We start from the raw sequence: 8,468 nt of genomic DNA, 5'->3' as shown, positions 1-8,468 counted from the left end.
CCATTACATGTGGACCCATTGATCAAAATCAACGGTGGAGATCCTTTCTCCACCAAAATGCAAGGAAAGTAAACATCATGATGAATGGCCCCATCATGGAAGGATCATGAGCATCAAGATGGGCCATCGGCCACATCTAGGGTCCAAAGTGAGATTCATACCATCAATCAGTAGGCCTCACTTGGCCTATCATCAAAACATGAAAATCTAGCCTATAGAAGCACCCACCGTTTGATCTTCTTAGTCTGATGGAACGCCAATCTCCTTGTGCTTCACTTTGATGGAGAGGATGAGAAATGAAGGGCTAGGATGATGAATTTTTGGGATGGAAAGGTGGGCCACCAAAATCACTTTTTTTCTCACTTGGGATGGCTTGAACATCCACTTTTTTTCTCTCTTTGGTTGCTTGGAAATTGTGTAGAGAAAGAGAGAGAGAGAGAGAGAGAGAGGATGTAAAGAGAGAAGTGATGGGAGATGGGTGATGAATGTGAGTGATGGGTGAGGTGATGGATTGGTTGACTTTGGTGGTTGCTTAACTTGTGGAGAAAGAAAGCATGGGTGCTCCTGTACTTGACATGAGGTGATTGATGGAATTGATTTGACATGTTGTAGAGATTCTCTTGAAATTGCAAACGCACGGCATTTTCTTTGAAATAAACGCCGGCTCACATCTGTTAGCCAGGATATCAAATCAATGCGCGAGTCATGGCGTTAGAACCGCGGCGACGGTGCAGTCGCAATGATATAAGTTTCGGATTAAGTCGACTCAAATCTACGGGATTCAACTTATGGTCGCGTGCAAACGTCGATTATATGTCGCAGGTTGCCGGAATTCGACGGGAAGGATCGCGGCAGTCGATGGAACAGTACGGACTAGGATACGGGTCTTACAGCAAAGATAGGATGAGTTTGACCAGCTCGAGGAATGGGTCCACTATCAACGAGTCAAGCCTGATATTGGCAGACAAATAGTAAGGTCTCTTCCACTCACCTTATTGCACGTGATGGGGTGGTAGTCTAGCTTGGAGTATACTAGACCCTGATGATATTTCAGAGTTGAGCTGTATTGATATGTGGACTTAGATAAGGATTGGTGTGCTTGATTTGCATCTTACATCGCATGGCTTAGTATGACCGATATCATTCATGCCTTGCATCGTATAGCCTTGGTACGGCTAATAGTATTCATGGATTCATCAACATATTCCGCATTACTCTGATACTGCATAATTGTATTACTACCTTACGCACACACTTTCACCACCCTCTAAGCTTTCCATAAGTTTATGCACGACCGTTGTGTGCAGGTGAAGTTGGATCATAGCAGTAGTGAGGCTAGAGCGCGCGGTAGATCATTTTGAAGCTTTTGTCTATCATCATTGTATTTCCCTTTACGCGCACTATACTTATAAATTTTTTATCATAGTGAAAATGTGATGGAGTTTTTTGTTGTTGTTTGTGGGTTATGCCTTGGGTTATGCTTATTATGAATCAAACTGATGTTGAAAATCCTCCTGGTAGTATCCCAGGATCGGAACCTGGTGAATGGGCGCTGGGAGCCGAGAATGGGGTACTATGGAGGCTGTCGGCGCTGGATTCGGCGATCGAAAATTTTGTATGCCCATTTTCCGAGTTTGGGGCGTGACACATAGTGTCTCATTCCCACCATCCTCAGCTCATGAGATTTTTCACCTTAGGATGTTTAATGGAAGCCTATCGACTAGTGGTCGGGAACTACCATCGTATGGTTATATAGGAATGAATCGTCGAATCCACACAAGAAAAATATCAAACCATGGGGACAAATTACCAAGTTAAAACAGTAAAAAATTGTACGAAATAAATATTAAATCAAAATGGTAAAGAGGTTGTAGGACAGCGTTAAATCAGAGCAGTAAAGAAGTCATTCCCAAATTCACATAGGCAAGACAAACTATGGATGGTAAACCCACGTTGATATTCCACCATCCAAGATAACCTCTAAGTCGAGGGTCCATTTCTAATACATTTCACCATGTTACATCCTAAGTGTGGGTTCATGTACATAAGTGGAGTTTCCTACTAATAGATGTAGTGAAGTGAATTCCGTAAGCGACTTACAAATAATTCATTGTCATGTGAGAGTATATAGATCCAACATACAAGATATATGTCAAACATGAAGTTCATAATTATCACAATAGATCATAAATCAAATATATAAGCTATCAATTGGAATTTAGATGGAAGCTAACATGTAAGTAACTATTGCATGAGATTATGGTTTACAAGCTATCAATTATAATTCAAATGTAAGTCATCCCTTAAGAGTTGTAACTAGTGTAAGTAACCATAAGTTATAAGATAACATTTGTAATTCCAATGAAAAGTATTCCTTAGGCTAATTTGGTAATTGAAAGCTTAAGGGGAAGAAGTCATCACCTAACCTTATAGCTTAATTTAGTGGCAGGTTATCTCGCCTTTAGGCTATTCTTCACCCTAATTAACACAATTCTTTTCCAAATTAGATATTTCAAAATTGTTATGGGCTTTAGAAAAGAGTTTCATATGTTGGTTCATTTGCGTACCTATAAGGCTGTTTTAATGAAATTTGGCCCAACCACAACCTTTCTGTTGCACCTGATTTGGTAGAGAGTTGGGATAAAAAGGCCCTGTAGCTATAATGAAGTTAGCAACTACATACATTACGAACTTCTCATCCTATGAGTTGGTTAGGCTTTACCTGCGTGTAAACCCACTATGGTTTGGATTGATAATCTCAAGTCAGACTCAGCTGAACCTTGCCCTGAAATGAGGGGTTTGCTAGATTAGTTCGAGCTCGAGTCGACTCAACCGAGGTGACTCGGTTGAGGCCATCCCTATGAGATGGAGCACGTGCATTGCGTGGGTAGGGGCCTGGGTCCCTGATTACCGAATGTTCATGAGCGGAGCTGGGCCGAACCGTCTGCAACATTTAGGCCCATGAGCCATGGAAGACAGCACTCCAGCTAGTGGTAGATTTTTGGGGCTGAGTTCAGACTCGACTTAGCCCAGGACTCATTGGAACGATCAGGTTTGGCCTTACATCTGACTAAATGGGTTCTCCCCAAACTCAAATGTACCACCTCGAATTATCCTTGCTACACCACGCTGATCGGACTGGCACGAACTAGATGCTAACCGAGTTTCAAAGGCATCCCTGGGCCGCACCTGCTGTCACGATCAAGTTTTGCTCGGCAAACGGTTTCACCCATGGCTACTAGCTCCCGTCAACATGGGTTGCTAGATGGAGCTTAATAGGTGGACTCATTTAGCTAACACGGAGGTGGGGTGTTGGAACATTACCTAGACTTATCTAAGTGCCCGCTGAGTCGACTCAGTGTCTTGCACAATTGCTGTAATGGTTTAGATGACACCACACCTATAGATGTTAATTCTAACTGTTAGGATTATATATTAGCTAGCGAGCTAGTTTAAGACTGAGTCAACTTAGGATCTTCACCTGGTAACAATGGTTCAACACCCGAATGCTGAAACGAGTTTCAGGGATTGAGTTGCACTCTGCAACTCGGACCTCCCTTCCTTCTTTCATGATCGAGCCACTGATCTCTGGGTGAATATGGCTTAGTGATGGATGAGTCCTAGCTACGATGCTTCTCCTGAGTTCCGGTGAAGGATCCAAATCTCAGGAATTAGGTGGAGCAACACCCTGTTACTTCTGAGTGAATCGGGAACTGGCTGAGTTGACTCGGTGGTTCACCAACACTCGACAGTTCCCTCTGAGGCTGGGAGAACTGACCCACGGACTCTCCTTCTCTCCCCTTTCCTCTTATCTCTTTCTCCCTTCTGAATCCCCTAGACCTCAGAGCTACTGAGTTCACCCCGGCTCGGCCTGAGTAGAGCTAACTCAGATAGCTCAGTGCAGTGCGGCACCGAAGTTAACGCTGATTTTTCCTCCTCTCTCCCCCCTATTTTCCCTTCCTCACTCCCTATCTTTCTTCCTGATTTCTTGGTGCGAATCCCGAGATGAACGTCCTCCATTTATAGTTGTGAAGCATGCCTGAGCCGTTCCATCGAATGGTCGAGATAGGTGGCTGAACTCACACGTCCACCTTTGGTTTTTGGATGCATGGGGTCCATCCATCACGAGGGATGGGTTTCTATTGTCGTGTCCCACCGAAAAAGCATTTTTTGATCTGCAATGGAGCCCACACTATCATGGTGGGTTTCTTGGTTTAACAAGGAAGATGATGTAGCGTTAATGACCGATTTTCATCTACGGCCTAATAAGGTGATATGGTCTGTTTGAATGGGTCGGATGGGACCACTAATCATCATGGGGGCCACTAATCCCACCATTCATTGCAGTTTCCCCACCACTCGTGAGAAATTCTCCTCGAATAGAGACGTTACTGCCCTAGTGGGAATAGTCGAGATTAACCTACGGAGTTTGGTGAAAGGTTCAGATCGCGCCAGCGTGATTTTCCCAAAGTGGAAATGTCTCCCACACTTTTCCATCTCTTAGTCGGGTGTCTGCCAGTTTTTGGCACCGAAATAAATCCCTAGATGCATCCTTAATGAATGATTGAGATCAAAGGCGGGTTGTTGCCTCGGATCGCCAACGTAGCAGCCGCTCAACTCTCTCTTTTGGAAGGAAACCATCACACGCATCGTTTGGCTCCTGCCTAAGCGCATGCACACTTGCATAGGCCCGTATGATTGACGTGGGTTTGGTCGTCCAATGCTCTTCTACCCAATGGATGGCTTGGATCACTCAGATACATCTCGTCCCAAAACGAACGTCGTTCATTCAAAACCGCCCTGGGCGGGAAATCTCCTGATTTTTGAGAGTTCTACAGGTTAGTGCTCGTTTGACCGAGCTAGCAGTCTGGTGCACTGCGGGCGAGCTGACTGCAGTGTACATGGACGCTAGTGTGGACCCCACCACGATGAAATTGTGAAATCCATGCCATTCACCCTCTATGAAGATCTTATTTAAGACCTTGGGCCGATGATCAGGTTGATCTAAGGCTTAGGTGGTCCATACGTCATGATCAGGATGTCTGATCATGGATCTTTACTGATCTAAGGGTCAAATCATCATGGATTCGAATCTAAATTGTTGAAAAGGATTCCAAGGGCCATTGGTGTGTTTAGGCCCAATTATTTTCCTATTGGACACCCCTGATAGTATCGTTATTATGCGCGTACACATGGACGTTCGTTTATCTATCTATCCATTTGCAGGGTCTACCTTTAATCAGGATCTTCGATGTGGGCCACCTGTCCAATCTCAAGCACTTATATTCCATGAGGAGTTTGTGGTTGGATCCATTAATTAAATGGTTGAATTGATCCATAGAATATTGTGGATCTTAAGATGGTGATCCGAAAATTAGAGTTGTTAGTGGATGTCCCGATTAGTCTTTAAAATATTTCAATGACTCGTCTAGGTGTTAATGAATCATTAGGAAACTTGAGGGATGGGTGAAGGTTATTCCTACTGTTTTGATTTAGGCTACAACCATTCACTAATCAGGTTCATGCTTATATTAATATGGGTTTTAATGGTAACACCTGTGTACTGAAGGTGCGGGTTGTTACAGTGACCATGTGAAAACCTTATTCATTGTGAAAGCCAAGATTACATGGATAATAATTTTGGGAGTGGAGTAGGTGTGGCTATTTGAAAACAGTTGTTGATACACCGAACCACTATAATTCTTAGTGTTGTGGTGAATGCTTTTACTACTTTTGTGATGAATGGTTGTAATTTCATTTCAATACAAGTGGTGAATGTTTATAATGGTCAGTTTTATTTACTCTTGCTCAGTTTGAGATTTTGATTCTTATCACATTCGTGAAATAAAGTTGTCCTACCTAAACTTGTTTGGGTAAAGGTTGTCCTACGAATCAGTTTGAATCAACGTTTCGATACTTGTGCAATTGAGATCTTTAATTTATTTATTATTCAGTACTTTATTTGATTATTTGGTATTGTCTTATTCACCCCTCCTCTAGGACTGTTTTAGCTCTCTTTTTCAAATGTGCTCAGTCAAGTCATGGTATGTGTTGTATATCCATGCCTTCTATCCATTTTACCCCTTCATTTTAGGGCATGAGCCCAAAATTGAAGTAGATCCAAAGCTCAAGTGGACCCCACCATAAGAAACATAATGAATGAGCTCTCACCATTAAAAACTTCTTGGAAGCCATAAAAGTTTTGGATCAAGCCGGTATCTGTGTTTCCTTTCATCTTAGTCTATGTGACCTTATCAACTGGTTAGATGGTAAATGAACATTATGGTGGGCCTTTTGAGGTTTTTAATGGTGAACTTTTATTAAGCATTGTTTCCATGTGGTCCACCTGACATTTGGATCTAGTTTAATTTTGAGCCAATACATTAAAATGAGCTGATGAAAATGAATGGACAGTGAACATCTAACACATACATTAAAGTGGGCAACGTGAGACTTTTTCATTAGGTGTTTTAAAAACACGCTTACCAAACCTGATTATTTACTGATTAATTAGAAATTAAGATAAGCAACTTGAGGCATAAGTAGCTTATGTCATATTCATTATTATAGTTTTGTAAGTTGGCTTGTATGCCTTTGTAGATATCTTATGGAGTGAAGAGTTTCACATTTATCTAAAATATTAGCACCATGGAACCCCACACAAAAACCTATGGTTGAAGTTACATCCTCATTGTTTATTGTGGTGTGATCCATTTTTCTTATGGATCCGAATTTGGTACTTAAGTGTTAGAATACAGAAGCACGTCCGATGTACGGAGTGGATTTCAGCTACACAACATGGTGGGCCCACAAAACTTGAATGTTTTAGGTGCTGCCTAAAACAGTTGTATGGTGGATGTGTATGTTGGTTATAATTTCTAAGCGGTCTTTTCTTAAATACAGATTGCTAAAGTGATGGACGGTCAGCATCAGCTATAGTCCCCGCCTGGATCTCACACATGTGTGCCACATTGGCAGGTGCGAGGTGCTTGCGTTTCAAGAATAATCTGAACTCTTGGTCCAGCATCCTTTACCATTTTAGAAACAGTCGGATGGCCATAGAAAAACTTGCCAAGATTTTTCAGCCATCCATCTGTTATCCCACCAGTAGATTGGCCTGATTTTTGGGCCAAGGCATCTCCATGGCCGAATTCACCTTATGAACGGCTTGGATCCTCTTCTCATAGGGTGATGGCATGTGTGGTGGTGCCGTGCATAGATGGGCTGTCCTGTATCCTTCGCCTGTGGGCCCAGTAAAGCTCTACGTCAAGGTTTCAAGAACCTCACAAAAATTATTTTATTTAGACGGTCCACTTGCAAGAGTGATATGTCACAAAATGTTATATTTGTCCCATCACCCTTTTAATACATTTTATTTGAAGTAGAGAAGAAGCCTTAGGACGAGCTCGCAAAATGTACGAACGGTTTGGATATAACACATACCTCATGATGGGACCCACAGAACTTGCTGACGTCAATACACCAGCTATATAGCTGCTGTGTGGTACACCAGCCAATCCGCTTCCGGCAATGCAACTTTCCTACAGTGGCAGTTTTGTTGTTGATGATTGCATGGACTGATGAGGCTTCCCACGTGCATGGGATTAGATCCGGATTTCCTTAATTAAGGGCTTTCTTAGGAGTTTCTGGCCTGGGAAGCTAAGTGGATCACCATGAGATATCTACCGTAACTACATGCGACAAAAAATGAGTGGGATACAAAACTCAATTGGGCCCTGCGAGAGGAAACAGTGGAGAAACAATACTGCCGTTGAAATCATCCTGGGCTCTTCCTGGACGTTTTTATGCCATCTAATTCATTTATAAGATCATTCCCATTGAGGTGAATTGAAAAACAAAAAACTTAATGCAAAACTTTTTGAGTCATACGAATGTTTGATACAGTAGTCATTCAATTTTCATTAAATGCTATGTGAGGCCTATGAGAGAAATTTTTTGGGAAAGAAATGCCTACCGTTGAAACTTCCATGGGCTCCACATTAATGTTTGTTTTGGAAATGTGTTGAAAATAATGAAGAATAAAATTAATTATTTTCATTTCAAGAGGCTGAATCACATAAAAATTACCTTGTACTTAAAGTGTGATTTGCCCCCTTATCAATTGTTGATGGGTTACAGGCGAATTGCTTTCAGGATAAGACAAGTCTGTCTACATACTACATTCAACAATCATGAAGGGTCTACTTAGAAACAATTCAACGAAACAAATCCTCAGGCAGAATCAAACAGTGGATGTGTTAACTGTATTCTAAGATGGAGATGCTATCTGGAGGATTTGAGGGATGAGGAAAGATGTGTTTTTTGAGTTGATGGAATTTAGACCGGAATGGTCCAATTTATATAGGCACCAAGGAGTGGACTGTTGCTAGATAGCCTTCAATGATTTAGAACATTTGAAAAACGTTTCTCATCATTGATCATTAATTTGATCCGTTGCTGGTCGTCAG

The sequence above is a fragment of the Magnolia sinica genome, chromosome 19 (assembly GCF_029962835.1).
Source record: "Magnolia sinica isolate HGM2019 chromosome 19, MsV1, whole genome shotgun sequence".
NCBI lineage: Eukaryota > Viridiplantae > Streptophyta > Magnoliopsida > Magnoliales > Magnoliaceae > Magnolia > Magnolia sinica.
Note: the sequence above shows the minus strand (reverse complement) of the source record.